The sequence below is a fragment of the Symphalangus syndactylus genome, chromosome 6, assembly GCF_028878055.3.
Source record: "Symphalangus syndactylus isolate Jambi chromosome 6, NHGRI_mSymSyn1-v2.1_pri, whole genome shotgun sequence".
Lineage (NCBI taxonomy): Eukaryota > Metazoa > Chordata > Mammalia > Primates > Hylobatidae > Symphalangus > Symphalangus syndactylus.
This window is the reverse complement of record NC_072428.2, coordinates 29,102,699-29,117,897: the sequence shown is the minus strand read 5'-3', so window position 1 is coordinate 29,117,897 and position 15,199 is coordinate 29,102,699.

Here is a 15,199-nt window from a genome sequence, read left to right as displayed (position 1 = left end):
ATGGGACTGGGCGCCGTGGAGCAGGGGGTGGCGCTCGTCGGGGAGGCTCGGGCCTCACAGGAGCCCATGGAGGGGGTGGGAGGCTCAGGCATGACGGGCTGCAGGTCCCGAGCCCTGCCCCGTGGGAAATCGAGCGCAGCGCCGGTGGGCTGGCACTGCTGGGGGACCCAGTACACCCTCCGCAGCCGCTGGCCCGGGTGCTAAGTCTCTCATTGCCCCGGCCGGCAGGGCCGGCCGGCTGCTCCGAGTGCGGGGCCCGCCAAGTTCACGCCCACCCGGAACTCCAGCTGGCCCGCAAGCGCTGCGCACAGCCCCGGTTCCCGCTCGCGCCCCTCCCTCCACACCTCCCTGCAAGCTGAGGGAGCCGGCTCCCGCCTTGGCCAGCTCGGAAATGGGCGCCCACAGTGCAGCGGTGGGCTGAAGGGCTCCTCAAGTGCCGCCAAAGTGGCAGCCCAGGCAGAGGAGGCACGAGAGCAAGCGACGTCTGTGAGAACTGCCAGCATGCTGTTACCTCTCAATATTAGTATACAGTTGTGTTATTGTGACCTGGCCATTGAAGATGTATAGGCTTATAGATTATTAGCATTTGAAAACCCTCTCTCAAAAAAAAAAAAAAAAAAAAAAAAGAGGGACAAGGATGGATGACAAAATTTAGAAAGAAAAAACTATTTCTAACAATTTTTTTAAAGAAAAGTGAAGCGCATGAATGGTTAGGTTCTGCTATATATACTACGCATAAATTCTCGTTTAACCTTTATTATACCCTTCGGAGGAAATACTTCCCTCAATAGAGGGGCAGAGACATGGTTGGGAACATATTACCTGAGTTTGAATGTCACTTAGTTGTGTTACCTGGGTAAGTGGCTTAATCTCGCTGGGCCAATTTGCTTGTCAAGCAAAATGAGAATAATGGTACCTATAAGGCAGTAGTGAGGATTAAATAAGTTAATATATATAAAGCAGTAAGAAGAGTATTATGCACATAGTAAACACTCAACACATAATGTCTATTATTATCTTTTACAGAAGCCGAAACTGAGCTTCAATGAGGTAAATTGATTCATCCAAGCTCACAGGCTTGTAAGCAGCAAGAGTAGAATTTAAATCCAAGTCACTTTGACTCCAAAGCCAATGGAATGTTTCTTCCACTACTCCTTATCACCTGGTAAGAAAATATCCAGACATTTTTCAAGGCAGAAAAGATGGGACCAGAGAATATGGATCCTGGGAGTTAGAGAGAATGATGGGGTTTCTGGCAAATGAAAGAAATACCAAGAAAAGGGAACTGGTTTGGGAAGAAAGGTGATCGATGACATTATGGCATCAGAAACTAACTGTGCAAATCAAACAACAAAGTTTTAGGTGATATGACAGCCTGTGAGTACAGTTGGCATCCACACCAATTTGAAAAACATTTTTGGGAGAGCTCCAGACACACTGTTTACATTTTGATGAGGGGAGGGGCAGGGGGAGTCATGGTGGCTGTATGTTTCTGTGGAGCTGGTTTTCCTGTGCACAGACCCTCCCTGGGGTCCAGCCCTTGGGGAGACATCTTTCCAAAGCGCTAAAGCAAATACACTGGTGCCTCTTTGCTGGGCCCAATGCCTTCAGTTCATGGAACGTGAAATCCTGGAGCATGGGAATGACAAAAACATGAGGAAAGGCAGCAAGCTGGGAGGCCACAGTGGGGTGGGGTATTTATTCAAAGATTTCATGTGACTATCATTGGCTGTAGGATTGGCTGTGATTAATTTTCCTCTTCAGTGTTTGCTTGAGCATTGAGCCTGTATTGCTTTGGTGATTAGAAAAGAAGTTGTTGGAACAAAACAATTAAAAAATGACAAGTGGTCATCTCTAGGTTGTGAACTTACAGGATGATTTGTGTTGCTTTGTGTGTTTTTTTGCTTTACTATATTTTCTTATAGTAAAGCTATAAGCTTATGCTTTGAACACGTAATGCATTCGGGTTTAAAAGAAAAAAGAACAAACATTACTGAAACCCAAACAAGAATGATTTCACATGAATGTGGGCTGTAACTACCTAGGCCTCCCTGGCTCCTGTCACAACATGTTGAAGGCAAAATTAGGTAATGTCCTCCCTCCCTCAGTGAAAAGGAAAACCTGCCAAGATGTGGTGGCTGCTCTCCCTGGAGTGCCGGACACAGGTAATTTATTCCACCAGCACCACTAAATTAAGGCACCAGTGCATTTTTTTTTAATTGTTGTTGCAGTTTAACTGGCTAGCCTCACTATTTTTTAGCAAATGAAAAAAAAACATGTTTCCATCTGACACAAAGCTATGTTGTGTCGATTAGCTCCATTCTTCAAACTGGGAAGGAAACGTTCACATTCCCTAGAGAAACCTTTTCGGGATGTTGATTCAAATGCAAACATATATCAGCTCTTCAGGGGTATAATTTCTGCCAGGAAAGAATAGACTGGCCCAAAGTCAATGCTGCCATTTATTTTTGTGTTTATTTTCTGGAAAGAAAGAGAGTGAGAGAAACAGGCAAGGAATAAGTTATGAAAATCAAGAAAAGTAGTGTCAACAATTAAAACGCAATGATAATACCTAGGACAAAGGGGCCTAAAAATGGCTTTTTCCACCCCCTTCATTTTCCAAATGAGAAAGCTAGGCACAGAAGAATTAGGTAATTTGCCCATTTCAAACAGATATGTGATGATAGAAGCAAGAATAGAAGCCAAATTTCCCAATTCCGGGCCTGGCCCACTTTCAACTCTATACACTCTGCCTTCAGGTGCAGGGAGGTGTGTGTAAGCTACCCCATTCATTACAAAGGCCTTGACATTTAAAGGATTAAACATTTGGATGATGCCTTGGGAGTATTTCTTCAAAGATAGTTCTCTCAAAAGAGATGGATCAAAGAAGGCTGGTAACAAGAGGGGTCTGTATCAGTTAGGGTGCTTTCACATACCAGCAGCAGAGAATCTGACTCAAACTGGCTTAAGTCATAATGGAAATTTTGTTGAAAATGCACCAGTATGACCACCTTCAGGGGATGCTTGTTCCCTCAGCTAAATCAACGATGATCCAGTTTTTCTCCATCTCCTTGCCCTGCCTTGGGCAGTGGGTTCTTCCTACAGATACTTCGTGGCCTTAACTCAATAACTCTTGGGACAAATTACTTCCCTTCCCTGGACATCAATTCCCTAATCTGTAAAATGCAGGGATTAGTCACTAAAGGAGTCTAAGAGCCCTTCCACCTGTAATAGCATTTCTCAAAAGGTAGACTACAGACCACTTGCATGAGAACAGTTACTTAGACTATTTGTTAAAACATGCATTCCTACACCCTAGCCCAACCCCACGAAATCACAATCTTCTGAGAGCACAGGAATCTGGGGTTTACAAACTCAGGTAGAAGATCGTTGTGCTTCTTGAAGTTTCATAAACATTTATTTCCAAGGCAAGAGCCTAGAATGGGAGCAAATCACAGCTGGTAAGCCAAATCTTGCAGAAGCATTAAGAATGGCTTTTACATTTTTAGTTGTCTTAAAAAATCCTCATACACAGAATATGGAACAGAGACCTTACATGGCTCATAACGCCTAAAATATTTACTATCTGGCTCTTTACAGAAAAAAGTTTGCCAACCTCTTGTCTAGAATAATGAGGTCATTGGATGGTGGAAAGAAAGGCAGGGGGTGGATCTGAAGAAGTTACAGGGCTGATGAGGCCAAGAATTCCTGGGAGCAGGAGTTTTCAATGTTCCATCAGCTCCATGGAGAATCAAGCAAATAAAAAAACATGCTCAAGTTCTGGCATTTGGCTTAGAAAAATCTTTTCCAGGGGATCTCCTGGGGTCTCTGGCTGGTCCATCCAATGTTTAATATTGACACAAAGGGCACCAGGAACACAGTAAAGGCTAAGGAAGGACCTGGTCAACCTGCACTCTCTGCCCTGAAAGCCACCAGTCAGCTGTCATTCATATCATAGGGAACATTTTGAGGGCAGCCTGTTGTGGCTTTTTGCTATGCCTTCCCTCCAACCATACTGATCAGCTAGGAAGAGGGTTCTCAGAGAGCCATTCTGGGTCTATGAGGTAATTTCATAGGGACTTGGCCAGAAAGGGATCCCAGTTCTTTTCAGACAATGGGCAAGAATGGCTCTACATTAGGAGCAATAGTAGAAAAGACCATAGCTCGTGAGTCAGACAGACCTAAGGTGAAGTCCTGCCCTTGAACCTACTTGTTCTATGAATTTAGACTTGCCCTGCGTATGGCTATTTACACTTAAATTCATTAAAATTAAATAAAATTTAATATTCAGCTCCTCCATCACACTAGCCACACTAGTCAACTCACTATCTGCATACAGCTAGTAGCCATCATATTAGACCATACAGATACAGGACATTTCCACCATTATAGAAAGTTCTACCAGGCAGGGTGCCATGGCTCATGCCTGTAATCCCAGCACTTGGGCAGGCTGAGGTGGGCAGATCATTTGAGCTCAGGAGTTTGAGACCAGCCTGGGCAACATGGTGAAATCCCGTCTCTACCAGAAATACAAAAATTAGCCAGGCACGGTGGTGCACCCCTGTAGTCCCAGCTACTTGGAGGGCTGCAGTGGCAGGATCACTTGAGCCCAGAAGGCGAAGAAGGCAGTGAGCCGAGGTCATGCCACTGCACTCCAGCCTGGGTGACAGAGCAAGACTATGTCTCAAAAAACTAAAAAAAGAAAGTTCTACCAGACAAAGGTGCTGTAGACAATCTTCCAACAGTCTGTTCCAGTCTGTCCTCTGCCTTTCTTTCCACCACCTAATTGTCTCATTACTCTAGGCTTCATTGCCTTGGAACAAATGGTTATTAAGCTTCAACATAAGCCTCAATTTTCTCAGTTGTAAAATGGGCATAATAATGTATCTCTCAGGATTGTTGTGAAGATTACAGAAGCTAGGGCAGGTAAAATAATAAGCACAACTGCCAGTGCATAGAAAGTGCTCAGTAAACCGCTCTTACTGTTATTGTGCACAAAATCTCAAGCTCAGGTGCTGTTGATATTCTCCCAACCTCCTCTAGGCCAGTGGTTCTCAAACTCTGACATGCATAAGAATCACCTGGGGGTTTATCAAATTCCAGATTGCTGGAATCTTCCTCCAGAGTCTCTGATTAAGTAAGTCTGGGGATAAAGCCTGATAATTTGCATTTCTAACAGGTTCCCAGGTCTTGATGAGTAGCTATCTGAACCACCCTTGGAGAACTGCTTCTCTAGGCAGCTCTTCATAAGCCATTACTGTCTCTCTGTTGGGGGAAGTTATTTCTTTGTGAATGTTGTTCTTTCCTAACCTTACTATTGTTAACTCATCCCCCCTGCACCCAACTGTCTTCAAACAGCTATTTCCTCTAATCCCCAAGAACCCCCTTTGTCTGCCAATTTTCCAGCCCTAACTCAGACTCCGATAAACCTGGCCAACAACTTCCTTCTCACTCTCCACCCCCGAGTTTGTCACTGGTTTTTCTCTGGGCCGCCTCTTCCACCTTGCTTGTTGTTTGTTTGCTGTAGTATAACCATTGTTTCCCTGCATTTCCCAAAGTGCAGGACGTGCTCCACTGTTGGACCTGAGGCAAGTTTTTGTGGAATATCAATAATTTTGGATGATAATAGAGAAACAAATGACACCAAACCACATGGTAAGGAAGTTATTATTTTCAGTTCTCTCCAAACTCTACTGATTACACCAGGAGAAAGCCTCAGTCTGGAGCCGATGCGTCTTTCTCCTCTTGCTAATAACCCTGCAGCTCAGAGCCTGAGTCAAGTAATTCCATCATCACCATCATCATCATGATCATAAAAAAATAACGTTACTTGGCCGGGTGCAGTGGTTCACACACCTGTAATCCCAGCACTTGGGAGGCCCAGGTGGGCAGATCGCCTGAGGTCAGGAGTTTGAGACCACACTGGCCAACATGGTGAAACCCCGTCTCTACTAAAAATACAAAAATTAGCCTGGTGTGGTGGCTCACACCTGTAATCCCAGCTACTCGGGAGGCTGAGGCAGGAGAATCACTTGAACTCGGGAGGCAGAGGTTGCGGTGAGCCGAGATCATGCCGCTGCACTCCAGCCCGGGTGACAGAGTAAGACTCTGTCTCAAAAAAAAAAAAAAAAAAAAAAAAAAAAAGATACTTAAATTCACACAGTGCTTTCTGTGTGCCTGGCACTGTTATAAGCGCTTTACATATATTTACACATATTAATTTACTTAGCCTCACAACTCTACAAAGTAGACTCATTCCCAGTTTAAAGGTAAAGACCCTGAGGCACAGAAGAGTTATGTGACTTGCTCGTGGTCACTTGGCTGGAAAGTCGGAGAACCAGGATTCAAACCTAGGCAGCGTATACAGAGCAGGTGCCCTTTAACCACAGTGATGCTGTGCTGGGGTTTAGCAATACTGTTTTGTTTTCATGTGATTTGTTGTTACCCTCTTCTCATATTTTTGGCAAATGTCTTAGTCTGTTTGGGCTGCTATCACAAAATATCCTAAACTAGGTAGCTTATAGACAACAGAAATATATTTCCCACCATTCTGGAGGCTGAGGTATCCAAGATGAAGACACTGGCAGATTCACTGTCTGGGGAGGTGCTACATCCTGTTTCATGAATGGCACCTTCTCACTGCATCCTCATAGGGTGGAAGAGACGACCTAACTCTTGAGGTGTCTTTTCTGAAGGCACTCATCCTACTCATGAGGGCTCCACTCTCATGACCTAATAACCTCCCAAAGGCCTTACCTGTTGGGATTTCAACATACAAATTTTGGGAGGATACAAGCATTCAGACCATAGCAGCAAGTATATTTATTTCCTGCTTATCTGGTGATAAAAAGTCTCTGTCTCTCTTTCTCTCTCTCTCTCCCTCCCACTCTTTTTTTTTTTCTTTTTCTTTTGAGACGGAGTTTTGTTCTTGTTGCTCAGGCTGGAGTGCAATGGCACGATCTTGGCTCACTGCAACCTCTGCCTCCCAGGTTCAAGTGATTTTCCTGTCTCAGCCTCCTGAGTAGCTGGGATTACAGGTGTATGCTACCACGCCCAGCTAATTTTTGTACTTTTAGTAGAGATGAGGTTTCATCACATTGGTCAGGCTGGTCTCGAACTCCTGACATCAGGTGATCCGCCCACCTCAGCCTCCCAAAGTGCTGGGATTACAGGCATGAGCCACCATGCCCGGCCCCTTCCTCTTTTTTATCTGAATTAAATAATGTATGGTTAAAAAGTTAAGCAAGTTAAGCAGAAGTATTAAATGTATAATAATAGTAGAGCTGGTTCTTAGCTTTAACAGCTGTGAAGATGGTATGCATCTGACTAGTGCTTGGGATAACTAGTCTAAGTAGACCATTAGTTTCTCAAGGCAGCTTTCTGTCTGTGTCAGTAGGGTCCAGCCAGGGAACAGATGGCACACTGAAAGGGTTAACTGGAAAGGGTATAACAAAGGCCATATTTATAGCAGTGTGGGCAGGCAGCACAAGGGAACAACAGGGGTAGCGGCTTGCCAGGGACTAGCCACAGAGTGAGAGGCTCTTACCACTCTGAAAGGGACAAAGGGAGGAAATGTTATTACCATATTGTGACGAGAGCTATAGCCTGCTTTAACAGTGGAAGAGGGGTGGCCCAACAGAAGTTTTAGCCAGAGCAGGCCAGCTATACAATTAGTCAGGTGGCACCAACCTGTTTCTCCTATGACCCTCCAATCTCTTTCTTGCCAGCACTTGCCAGAGATAGACTCCAACTGGAGGCCAGAAAGCAGAAGAGCCTGGAAATGCCATCCATGAAGGTCGGCCTCTGAGCAGCCCAGAGAAAAGCAGAAATGAGACTGGGGCAGCCAAGAGTGAATAACCAGCACGGTACCTGACGCAGTGTGGTACACAAAGGGCACGCTTCCAGTAAGACCTCAAGGCCCATGTGCTGCTTTGAATTCAACTGAACCGAATGGAGAAACTGGTTGCAAGTAAAGGGTGCTATGTGGTAAAGGCAACTGGACCCTGGACCGCTAGGGTTTCACTTCCAGCTTATCTAGACAAGTGAATCATCAGATTTCACTGCCCTCTTGGGGCTTGAATCACACATGTGCGGGAGGAGCTGCATTGCTGGTGCATGTGAAGTGTTTCAAGCTGTAATTATATCCTTCACCTCCTCAGAGTGTCTAGACTAGATTACGAAGGCTGGGGAAAAAAAATGACTGCAGCTTTCTGTGGTCCTCAAACAAGTGGGAATTCCTGGCTCGGGCCCTTTTCCCAGAGTACACAGGAGCAAATCCCCAGAAGCAGCAGCAGCAGCAGCAGCCTTGGCTTGAAGGATGAAGATTAAAAAAGAAAAGAGGTACCACCGCCTTTAAAAGTCTCCATAGGAAAGAGACTCCAGTCAAGCACTAGCGGTAGAAATATGAAGCAACCCTGCTGTTCCTCTGCAGGAAAAGTTTTTAAATAACTTCTTATTAGTAATATTAATATTAATGATAATACTGAATCTTCATAGCACATTTATTATATATTGAACACTATGGTAAGCATTTTACATACTTTGCTGCATTTAATCTCCACAATCGCCCTGTGAAGTAACATTAACCCAATTTTTAAAAACAGAAAAGTGATGCTTGGAAAGGCAAACAGAATATGGTCTTAGCTGCAGTTGATTGAACATTTATTATGTGCTTGCTGTAGGCCTGGTTATCCCAGCAGTTCTCAAAGTGCAGTTCGTGGACCTCTCTGAGTTCCCAGCACGCTTACAGGAGATCTACAAGGTCAAAACAATATTCATAAAAACAATAAAACAGTGTTCGCCTTTTCCATTGTATTTACATTTGCACTGCTGATGGGAAAGCTGCCAGGACCATAGCACCAATCAAGGCAGTGCACCAAACTGCACTAGTAGTCATTGAGTTCTTCAAGGCCACCCACTTGTGGTAGAAAAATGTGGCCATTCATATAAGCATGTCTTTGATGAAGCAGAATCATTTTTAATTTTATTAAATTTTAACCCTTGAGCACATGAACATCTTTTAAAGATTCCACACAAGGAAACATGTCTAAGTACCATGGTTGTCTCAAAGAAAAGGCACCTGCACAGCTGTTGAGTTGCAGTCTGAACTGAGCTCAGTTTTCATAGATCACCATTTGTACTTGAAAGAACAAAAGAGAAACTATGGGTGTTCAGACTCTGGTAGTTGGCAGACATGTTCTCAAAACTTAACTAAGTGAGCCTCTTACTTCAAAGAAAACAGCTTAGCCAGGCACAGTGGCTCACGCCTGTAATCCCAGCACTTTTGGAGGCCGAGGCAGGTAGATCACAAGGTCAGGAGCTCAAGACCAGCCTGGCCAACATGATGAAACCCCGTCTCTACTAAAAATACAAAAATTAGTCTGGTGTGGTGGTGCATGCCTGTAGTCCCAGCTACTTGGGAGGCAGAGGCAGGAGAATCACTTGAGCCTGGGAGGCGGAGTTTGCAGTGAGCCGAGATTGTGCCATTGCAGTCCAGCCTGGGTGACAAAGCAAAACTCCGTCGAAAGAAAGAAAGAAAGAAGAAAGAGACAGAGAGAGAGGAAGGAAGGAAGGGAGGGAGGGAAGGAGCAAGCACTAGCGGTAGAAGGAAGGAAAGAAGGAAGGAAGGAAGGAAGGAAGGAAGGAAGGAAGGAAGGAAGGAAGGGAGGGAGGGAGGGAGGGAGGGAGGGAGGGAGGGAGGGAGGGAGGGAGGGAAGGAAGGAAGGGAAGGAAGGAAGGAAGAGAAGGAAGGAAGGAAGGAAGGAAGGAAGGAAGGAAGGAAGGAAGGAAGGAAGGAAGGAAGGAAACAGCGGACCATGTTTGTTGCCAGTGGTAACATTTGAACTTTCATGTGAAAATTAGAAGTTTGGAAAATATATACGTCACTGTTAACTCATTAGCTTCCCAATATATTAAGACTTTTCTGATCAGATCTGTGCTGGCATTAAAGAATGTGATCCTTTGATAGTGTATAAGACAATGTGTCAACATTTGGAAGATCTGTATAATTCAGTGAACCAATATTTTTTAAATGTCCACTGTATCATACTGCAAAATCACGCACAGGTAAACATTGATTCAAAGCATAAAATGGCCAGTGGATTTTAAGGTAACATACTAAAATTGCATTTGTATAGTTTCAGGTTCTATATTACAACTACCTTTTAAGAAACTGGCAGTCAAGTTTTGAGGTAGTATCAAAAAAAGGCTGGTTTTTTTTGTTTTGTTTTGTTTTGTTTTGTTTTGTTTTGAGACGGAGTCTCACTCTGTCGCCCAGGTTGGAGTGCAGTGGCACGATCTTGGCTCACTGCAAGCTCTGCCTCCCAGGTTCACGCCATTCTCCTGCCTCAGCCTCCCGAGTAGCTGGGACTACAGGCACCCGCCACCACGCCCAGCTAATTTTTTCTATTTTTTAGTAGAGGCGGGGTTTCACCGTGTTAGACAGGATGGTCTGGATCTCCTGACCTCATGATCCGCTTGCCTCAGCCTCCCAAAGTGCTGGGATTACAGGCGTGAGCCACCGTGCCTGGCGCAAAAAACAGACTATTAAATCACACCTCTTTTTTCCAAATACATATCTGCATGAAGCTAAATTTTTTTCCTATACTGCAACCAAAACAATCTATGGCAGCACACTGAATGCCAAAGAGATTATTAGAATCTGTCTTGTCTTAAGTCACACATTAAAGAGATTTATAAAAGTGTCGCTGTTCTCACTACAGTTTTGGGGTGAAAAATATAGTTATTTATAATTAAAAAGTTAATTATGTAACATGCAGTCAGCTCACTAGTAAATAAATTATTTTAAAATTTCTCAGTTACAATTTCTACTACAATAAATGTTGATAGATATAACCCACATTTAAAAAATTTTTTAAATTAATCTTTGAAGTCCACAATAATCTTTAAATCTTTGGAATCCTCAGTAATTTTAAAAGGGTCTTGAAGCCAAAATCTTTGAGAAGCACTGTTTCATCAATATGTCATCAATGCAATGTGATCCCAGAGCTAAGAGCTTTTCAGGGGCTTAGAAAATATATAAGCCTCAGGTAGAAAAATAGTTGTTGGCTCCAAAACTACAAAAGAAAACAATAAAAAATTAAAATGAATAAATGTTTAATTAAATGTCTACAAAAATGCACCAACATGCCAACTTCATTAACTATTAAAATGTAATATTCATAAAGATTTCATTACATCTAATACGATTTATAGATTCAATTTTCTCACTTCACACATTCCCTTAAGTATACACAGTGATTGTTGGGAACTCATAGCCAATCATAAATTAAATGAAAGTTACATAGAGCCAAATAATTTCTAAAGCACAAATATAAAGGCCCTTACAAAAAGAATTTAAAGCCAAAAAGTATATTTAATGTGGGATATGGGTGCCATTAGTGTGTTTGATATGTTGTATGGTAAGGCCTCCAAAAGTCAGAATATGTAGGGTTCATGAAGGCCCTGCTTTAAACACAGCATCTTATTTCCTTTAAATTACACCCCTCCTGAGAAAGATTCTGGTGAAAGCAGATATCTTCACTAGGCTAAGTAGATATCTTCACCAGGCAAAACATTTCACCCTGACCTTTGGTAGGCCTAGGGAAGAGAAACACATAAGGTAAATACCATAAACCCATCAGAAGAGCAATAAAATCATGAAGGAAAGAAAGGCCAGATGCCGTTCTTTGGGACCCAACAATGGCACAGCCAGCCAGGTTTCTGTCCCGCAGGCAGAAGGGGTTACCACAGCCTCTCACACCCAGACTGTCATCTTGAGCAAAGCAGGACTGATAGCTTAGGAGAACCCCAGACATCTCACTAGGGAAACAGAATGTTTGACAAAAACGTCTGGGAGTACTTTCTAAAGGCTAGCCAGCTTAAAGCAAAAAGTCCCCCAGTGATCCTCTCCACCTCTATTCTGGGTCGCTTGCCCTTGCTGGTACCTCAGGACTAGGCGCCCTTGCTGACCAGCAGTGCCCAGGATCACCAAGACCTCTCTCAACTTCATTCCCTTGCAAAGTGTCTTCTCACCTTCCCCTCATTCTCTCATCCCCACTGACCAGAGTGAAGCAGTGTTGTCGCCATCCAACTTTGAGGTGTCAAGACTCTGAGCTAATGTGGTTGCCTTTTAGAAGGGCTCCAAGAATGGGCTATCCCACAGTATTGCAGGTTGCTTATTTTCTTTCTCATCTGATTTTTCTGTAGTTTCTGCTATAAATGCATTTGCTTTCTTTTAAACATTTTTTCAACGATTAGTAAAGTAACTGGCTCATTATAGGTCTTTGATAAATAGTAATCACTATTATTTGGCAATTCATCACACAATGCCCTAACTTCTCCTGCATGGAAATCAGGAGATCTTCCCTGTTGAGAGCGAATAGATTCACTGTCATTTCCTGAAGCTGCCTAGTTTAGTAAAAAATAAAAATAAAAATAGAAAAATGGAAAAACAGAGTTATAAAATGTGCAATGTATTTGAAATGTTTCATTTAACAAGTCAATGTTTTAATTATGCATATACATGCGAAACCAAAATACAATTGAATTGTGCAATTGACAATATAATTTCAAGATTTATGGAAAGCAAGTAATGGATTGTGAACACATTGTGTTGGCAAGGTGGCCTAGTAAGGAGACAAACTGTAGAGCTCTCTGATGTACACCTTCTTTCAATCCTTTCCCTGAAGCTCTGTGACTCAATGGCATCATTTGGAGATTAAAAAGTCTAAAATTGAGATTTGTTGCCAAATTGCTTCCCTTAAACACCTCCTCCTTTTATCACCACTAATGGATTCTGATTGCACCATTAGCCTTTATTCCTTGTGTTATTATTGGCATTTTTCCATGCAAATGTCTGGGCTTCCCAACCAGAGTAAAAGGGTCATACACTCTGCTATAACTTTTCATGCTTGTAACAGACATGCAACATATTAATTGAACTACTGATACTTGTTTAAAAAAAAACTAACAAAAAATTGATCTCTCTCCATCATAAATTCATACTTTTTCTTTATCATCCCAACTCCTATACACCCTCCTCATCATGCCTACTCTATGATATGGAAAAAGAACTGTCAAATCAATGCTTTCTCTTTGCTTTCTGTCCAAACCCTTTTGAGTAAGGACACTGCCCCTTCCCGTTACCCTCTCCCCAGAAGGCAAACACGAATCTCCTGGCAGCTGCTCCATTTATCCCTCTTGAGGCAGACACCGCCTTTCATTGTTATTTCAGTTGATCCAGTTGTGAATAAGGCATCAGATGCACTTTCTCTGAACATTCAACCTCTGATCGCTGAATAGCAAGAGGTTTGGATGATGTCTCTGGCAAGAATCCTCTCCCATCTGCTTCTAGTTCGGGGCTGACCTTTGACAGCCCTCCATCCACGACTCTAAGTGGTGTGGAAACTGCTGTGGTCTCTGGCAAGTTGATTTGGTCCAAGGGAGCCGTTTATTTTTCCTAGCAAGACTGAGGAGGGATTTTGTGTCTCACCATCATGTAGACTAAAGCTTATCACCAATTTCTCCAGAACAGATGTGTCTCCTTTTGACATAGGGAAGTTCTGTTATCAGATGCAAAAGGCCTTTTAAATTATGATTTTGCTTTAAGGAAACAACAGTAGTTGTTAAAGATAGAAGCAACCAATATCTCCAGATCTCCCTGGAGGACATCATGAAAAGATGTGTCCCATCCTCACCATTTCCTCATCCCACTCCCTTTAGTTGAAGCCAGTACTTATTATCTAGAAAACAAAAATCACTTCCTAATTGTTCTACCCGCCTCCTTTGTTGCCCTTGCCATCCATCTTCTACTTGTTACCAGACTGATCCTTTTGAAGTCTAAGCATGACTACCACCCTTGCTCAAATACCTGTAATAGTTCTGCATTGTTTTTAGGAGTAAGTACATGTTTCTTAGCAAGCATACAAGGTTCTCCATAATTCCCCACTAGCTATTCAGCCTCAAACCCTTCTCCCTTACCTTCTCTTACCCTCTCTACCACTCTAACCACAGTGATGCTCTCTGGCCTCTTACCTAAGAGTGGCAAACTCAGGTGCCTACAAGGACCAAGCCAATGATAACAAGTGTGAGAACTGGAGGAGATAAAACAGTAGGAACTAGTAGAGTCTGTGAATTGAGTTATCTCATTTTTTTTTTTTAGAGGAGTTAGGCCAAACCAGGCATAAACATGGTTTATATTTGGCCCGTGGTGACAGATGAAGACTCTCACTCCAGGTTTTCACTCATGCTAAAATCCAAGTGCCTAAAAAGGCCTCCTGTGTCCCTCACCACTTCTCCTCCTTCACCTAGCTCATTATTTATCTCACAGAGCTCGGTTCCAATGCCATCGCCCCAAAAATCTTCCTGGTATTCATTCTGGGTTAGTTGTCCTCCTCCAGCTCTCAAAGCTATCTCTGGCCCCTTTGTGACAGCAGTAGCCACACTGTTACTTGCCTGACACCACAGCTTACCTGACTCCTTAATAGACCAGGACTTCCTTGCTGAAAGTGAATGTCTTACTCTCCTTGAGTAAGTACACAGTGTAAATGCTTATAGCAGACATATGTTTTGTCTATACAGGACCTCTTCTTCCCTATTCATGGAAATAGCAGCTGCTACTATCCTTTAAGGAACTGTCCTTTCTCTGCTCCTTGTGGTTTAGGCAAAGCTACTAAACCAGAGGACTCCATTGCTATCCTAGGGGAGGGCATATGACCCAAGATAGACCAATCAATTTTTTTTGTACCCAAGAATGAAGAGGATTCAAAAAGAATAAAAGGCAACTGGAGCTATGTTACCTGGTGGCAGCACTCCAGAAGAGCTACAAGTGCCCTGGTTCCTAGATTCTATTCTTCTCAATGTTTTGAACCAGTGAGTGTTTGCTGTGTAACAAATAATTGTAGTATAAAATAATATCTATTTGTTTATCTCAAAATTTTAGAGATCAGCAATTTGAACTTGGTTAGGCTGGGCATTTCTCTTGTCTTGGAGGGATTCACACATGCATCTACAACTGACTGTTGGTGAACAGGAAACTTGCTGGTCTAGGGTGGCTTCAGCTGGGTCTTGCTGTTTTCCAGCATTCTAGCCTGAGCTTATTCACATGCAGTTGGGCAGATTTCCAAGAAAGGGAATAGAATTACACAAGACCTGTTGAGGCCTACACTCAGACTGGGTATATCACCATTTCCACTGCATT